At 37.3% G+C, this 5,920-nt stretch overlaps 1 protein-coding gene across 1 annotated transcript in view; it reads right to left on the minus strand.

Annotated features, from left to right (window-relative positions):
- PPP1R3A (protein phosphatase 1 regulatory subunit 3A) overlaps window positions 1-5,920 on the minus strand; it is a 36,951-nt gene that overhangs the window by 29,639 nt on the left and 1,392 nt on the right. The gene's annotated exons all lie outside the window — the stretch shown is intronic.

Consider the following 5,920-nt stretch of genomic DNA (forward strand, 5'->3'; position numbering starts at 1 on the left):
GCAGGAATGATGCTGAGGGGAAAAATCATCTCTCCATTAATCTTGGGCATAGGACTAGCCATGTACAAGATTTTAAAATATGGAATTTATCACCAATGCCATTTTGAGGATCTACTAAGTGTCAGCACCTGGGATAGATGTTTATATATGTTAGCTAATGTATTTGTCATAGCAACTCTTCCAAGTGGAGATTATTATCCCCATTTTATACCTGAATAAAATGGATACGAAGTATAATTTATCCAAGTTCATACAGCTACTAATTAGTTAGAATGAAAGCCCAAATCTGCCCTACTTTAAAGCCCATGCTGTTTCCAATATGCCTTGTTGTTTTTGGAATCCTCCTTCCCTCCCAAATACACACACACACACTCCAGACCCCCAGGGTCTTCCTGCTTCTGTGGATCTCCTACCAAAACTCTGTATTCAAATCTGCCTTGTACCCCATAGTGCTCCCTACTCTAAAATTATCCATTTCCACTGTCTCAATCCAAACTCAAAGCCCATTTGTGCAGCTGACCTTAATTGGGTGTAAGATAGAGATAGTCCCTGCCAGCCTAGAGGTCTGCATTTAAGGAAAGGAATTTTTATGTGTGTGTGTATTATATAAATGTGTGCTTACACATATAAACACACACACACACAGACACACACACACACACACACACACTTATATATGTATGATCTTTTAAGTCTGACAATGCAGTAGACAATCAGGCGCACTTCACGTGACTGCCCCTGAGGTTACTTCTCTTATACTATTCCTGTTGCGGTGCTGGGGTAAAACCTTGGAACAAGGACAAGAGTCACAGTTAGCAGAATTGGAAGAAGGTGAAAACCTTAAGTGTCCCACTTCACAATCATCTTTTGCCTGGAGCGTTATTGGCTCAGAGTTCTTGAGCCCTGCTCCATTTTTACAGGCTGCAGATGGGCTTCAGGTGGGAAGTTAGGCTCGTAGAGATCCCAGAGGATCCATGTGAGGCCTGGCATCCATAGCGATTCCCTTCAGCTAGGGCTTGAGAGAAACCCTGAGCGGTGAGACCCTCTTCTTCCTCTTCTCTCAGCAAAGATTCAAAACTACTCTAGGGAAAGTCTAGGCGTATAGGGGTATGGATTTCCCACAAGACCAGGAAGCCACAAAGCCCTGGTAGATCTCCAAGGAAACTCTAAACTAGTTGGTTCCTTGCTGTCAACCAGCTGGCAGCTTCCAAACAGTCCTCCTGATGGGTCCTGTGCAGCTGTGTTCTGGGTTTCCATATGGCCCTGCCAGAGGTCCCTCCCTTAAAGAGACCTGGCTTCCACAATTAGCGTGCACTCAAAACAGGTTAGTTATGGAATACATTAAGTCCTAAAGGCCTCATGGGGCTATTGACACTTCTTTGCACTACTTCCAGGACCCCAGGTTATACTGTAAGTGAAAATTAGGAAGTCTCACAATCCTAAAGCTCTGACTGGAATATGCAACATGACCATATCTTAGGCACCATTTTCCAATGCTTTTCTTGGCTTCATTTTAATGATTTTCCCACCTTGAAAGATAAACTCTCTCTAATCTTAAAGTCATGCTTTAGAAAGTATCTCTCTCTTTCCCATTCTTGAATGTACCTGGTTCTGTTCCTCAGGGACAAAAATTGAAGACTGATCAATTTTTTCCTTTGGCATTGAAATCTTTCGGGAATTTATTTGCACTTCACTTGGCCAAGTTATAAATACCATCCAACACCTATATCATGCCATTTCATTACTTAAAATAATAAATTGGTTTCACTTAACAAAATACAAAACCATATGAAGTCAGTCTGTGTACCCAATGCTTAGGAACATTTAGCAGCTGTTGGGAGGAAAAAAGAGATGCTGAAAAGGTCAGTCCGCTGTCCAGAACACAAGATCAGTTATAGATCACAGATCTGAGAAAACCTGAAATGTAATGTAAGTAGTTCTTTTTCATCCATGGCTTCCCTGGTATACCCAAAGAATCTGAGCTTTGTTTTGGTGTTCTTTCCCCGCAACCCCAACTGCTCTCAGCCCCTGTGAGGCCTGTTCCCTTGGGGCCTCTGGTCTTCACGGGGTCATGTTTCTAGCCATATGCCTAACAACACAGTACCTGACACACAGGCCCTTAATAAACACCTGTGGAATGAATTTTGAAACCTGAACAAGGAAGACTATGATGTCAGGAGAAAAAACACAAGTCCAAGAACCAAGAAATTAGTTAGCTGAACACAATTTGACAATAATGATGGCAATTATATTTGGGTTTTAATGACTACTTTATATGTGCCCAACACTTTACTAGAAGTTTTTAAAATATAATCTCATTTTATTTTAGTTTAATCATCACAACATTAGGCAGGCACTATTACCCCTATTTACAGATGAATAAACTGAGGCTTTGAGACGTAAAGTAATATGTCCATGGCCACATAGTTAAATGTATATTAACTATGTTTAATATGTGTGTCTGTTCAATGCCATAATCAATGCCTTTTTAACACTTTTGATCTGGTCCTCCATTTTTTCATCTATTAAACATGGAAATTTTAACAGTCATTAAAATCTCTTCCAACTTTAAGATGTTCTAGATATCAGGTGACTACATCTAAAGAAAATTTAGTATTCAGTGAGTTTCCCTTGTTGATTAAAATCCTGCAAAAGACAAAGAAATGGCTGTCTAAAGCTAAAAATTTAGAACCCGTGAGAGGAAAAAGTAAAGGAACTTTTGGGCAGTTTGGGCTTTTCTAGGGTTTTTCGGATCCACCTAAAGCTAGAGTTAGCCTTGTCTTTTTGCAGGAGTTACTATTTACTGATAACTTACTATGTTCCAGACACTATGCCAAACTTTATATGTATTATTTTATGTAAATCTCTAACAATGTCTATGAGATAGTACTATTGTTATTCACAATTAACAGAAGGGGTACCAAGTTTAACTTGCATAAGGTCACACAGCTAGCATGTGGTGCATCTTGGACTCAAACCCAGACATGTTTAACTCTGAAGCCCCAAATTTTAACTTTGAAGTTATACTACTTATGCATGCTATTTTTAGTTTATTTATCTATGTACATTTAATATTATTTATATCAATGTCATTTAATTCTTTTGGTCATTTTTTTTTTTTTTTTTTTTTTCGGTACACGGGCCTCTCACTGCTGTGGCCTCTCCCGTCGCGGAGCACAGGCTCCAGACGCGCAGCCTCAGCAGCCATGGGTCACAGGCCCAGCCGCTCCGCGGCATGTGGGATCCCCCCAGACCGGGGCACGAACCCGTGTCCCCTGCGTCGGCAGGCGGACTCCCAACCACCGCGCCACCAGGGAAGCCCCTGTTCATTTATTTTGAAATAATGCCCCTGAGATGTAGATCAGAAATCTGCTTAGTTTGTTTGCTAACACATACACCAGTGCCACATATGTGGTGACATTTACCAAGTATTTCATGATGCATGCCTTTCAGTGCAATTAAATACCTTTGGGTCACTCTCAGTCATATGCCTATGCGTTACAAACTGTTTCCCTCTCCCTCTAGATATTTCTTTCTGTCCAAAGTGTATAGATTAGTAAGAATCAAAGAAAACAGACAACCACATCGATGTGGTGGTTTGCAAACTCTGACCTGAAAAAAATCTCCATAGAGAAAACATAACAGAAATCCTACCTCACTCAGTGTGTTCCCACAGTTCATTCTGTACTTATTAGAAGGGATTATTGACACTTCTAGAAGATACAATCTCTGAGACCCTGATAGCAAGTTAACTTTGGTATCAAGAGGAAATCAAGTTAGTTGTTACTCTCTACATTAAGACAGACTTATTTTCAGTTTAACTCTGACTTTTGTTACACACTATTATTAATCTACTTGCATGTATGAAGTAAAAATTCACATACATTTCTCTTCTGCATTTGCCTTCTCAAAGAAGTGACCTCCAAATTAAGTTACATAGGAAGTGTGGAAATGCTCAAAACAGACCCATTTAGATTCTGTAACTTTTGAAGGGAGGAAGCTATTTTAGAAGCTATAACTTTTTTGATCAAATAAGTATTAGTCCATTTTTGCTTTAGCCAAGTACACATTTTGTAAAAGAACACTAATAAGGTGTGCTGTTTTTCTCTAACCAAATTCTTCACAATGAAATCCAACTGCAATATTCATTTAGAAATTTGATAATGCTCTCTTGTGTGAGTTTTAGGAATATTTGAAACCCCATTGCATATAAATTATATCATGGAAAAGCTGTATAAATATTCTATTATGGCACATGCTGTTCTAAGGATCTGTCAGGATTTCCTTTATACACTCCATTTTGAGTGGTATATAAATCAGATGTAAAAATTCATGTTGGACTGAAATTCAGCACAAAAGGCCTCCTCCAGAGGCAAATGCTTGTTTTCAAAATGTGGTTTGAATTATGTTGGTCATTTTTAAGTTATAGAAGTGCAGAAAATGTATTTGTGGTTTTGAAGGAGAGAGATTTTTTCCATTTTTATAACTCATTAGGAAACGTTACAGGCCTTTAGACCATTTTGTGGTTTAGCTCTTCTCAAGTTTTTCCCCAAAGCAATATTAAAACTTGAATGGTGTCCGCTATGAATCCAATGGTTACTGTTCTGAATACAAATGTGGGTATTGATATATATCCAGTTATACATAACTTAGACTAGGAGAAGTTTCAATAATATCATGACTGGGATAGATTAGGCCTAGCAGTTATCCTTTTTTGTTCTTGCTATCAAGTCAGGTTTGCTCTATCAAAGGAATCCTCTATCTTTACCATAGTTCAGCATGTAATGCTTGTAATTTTAAAGCTGCATTTCTTAACTTGCAGAAAAATCCAGAGTTAAACGCTGCTTCTTTTATGAAGTCTTTGACAATAAGGCTATGCCTTTTTTAAGTTTCACTTTTCTCTAATATATAGGGCAACTTGCAACATGTATATTAGATATTCACAGATGATGATCTTATTTGTAAAGTATTTAATATGTGTATGTTTATGTATATAAATAGTTTATTAAATAGCGTTGAACTTATTTTATCTATAATGCTAACATGTTGCTGAGTAATTTCATAAACTAATAAACTATTACTTTAGCACATAGAGATTATGATTATATTATCTCTCAGTAGCATCAGTTCAAACCTGAGAAACTTTTGTTTGGACTAAGAAATGTAGCATATCTCACAAAGTCAGATAAACCAATCTTTCAAATGACTTTAAAGGATAATGAAAACAGAAATATTTTATATGATTGAATTGCTTCACCTACATTATATTTAGTTCATTAATGCATTAGAATAACACATTTAGTAGTTATTATTTATTGCTGTATAAGAGATCAAGGCATTAAAGCATAAGAGGTTAGAAACTTCCCAATGTAATTCTTTATGTTTTTATTTAATTACACTTAGAATCTGGGTGTCTTGATTCTTAATACAGTTCCCTTTTCATCATCTTACACTATTTCTGGTGCAGTTACTAGAATCCTTGGGTCCAGTGACAGTTATGGTGGACCGTCCAGAGGATAATCAAACATTTGCCTGTGGCTGGTAGAGCATATGGATTCGGAGGAACAGGAGACATCCGTCTCCTCTTGGATGTTTTATCTACTCGCCTACTGTCATGGAAATTAGCCAACTCTACAAGAGATAGAATTGAAGACTCCGTTTTCTTTATTTTTTACATTAACAAGAGAGCAAGGTTACTAATGAGGGGTCATATCCCAAATCTCTAATCTATAAAGCTAATATCCTTATTTCTATTTGGGTCATTTTTTTATTCTGCTCCATTTACTTTTACTAAATTATACTACTTTGTGTTCTATAATGTTACATTTGGTTATAATTATAAACTTTTATGTGTAATTCATCCATCACTCATATACTTCTGTCTTTCTCTTAGCTTATCATTAAAGTCATAGCTCTTCCG

Source organism: Lipotes vexillifer, unplaced genomic scaffold, assembly GCF_000442215.2.
Source record: "Lipotes vexillifer unplaced genomic scaffold, Lipotes_vexillifer_v1.1 scaffold597, whole genome shotgun sequence".
NCBI classification, from domain to species: Eukaryota; Metazoa; Chordata; class Mammalia; order Artiodactyla; family Lipotidae; genus Lipotes; species Lipotes vexillifer.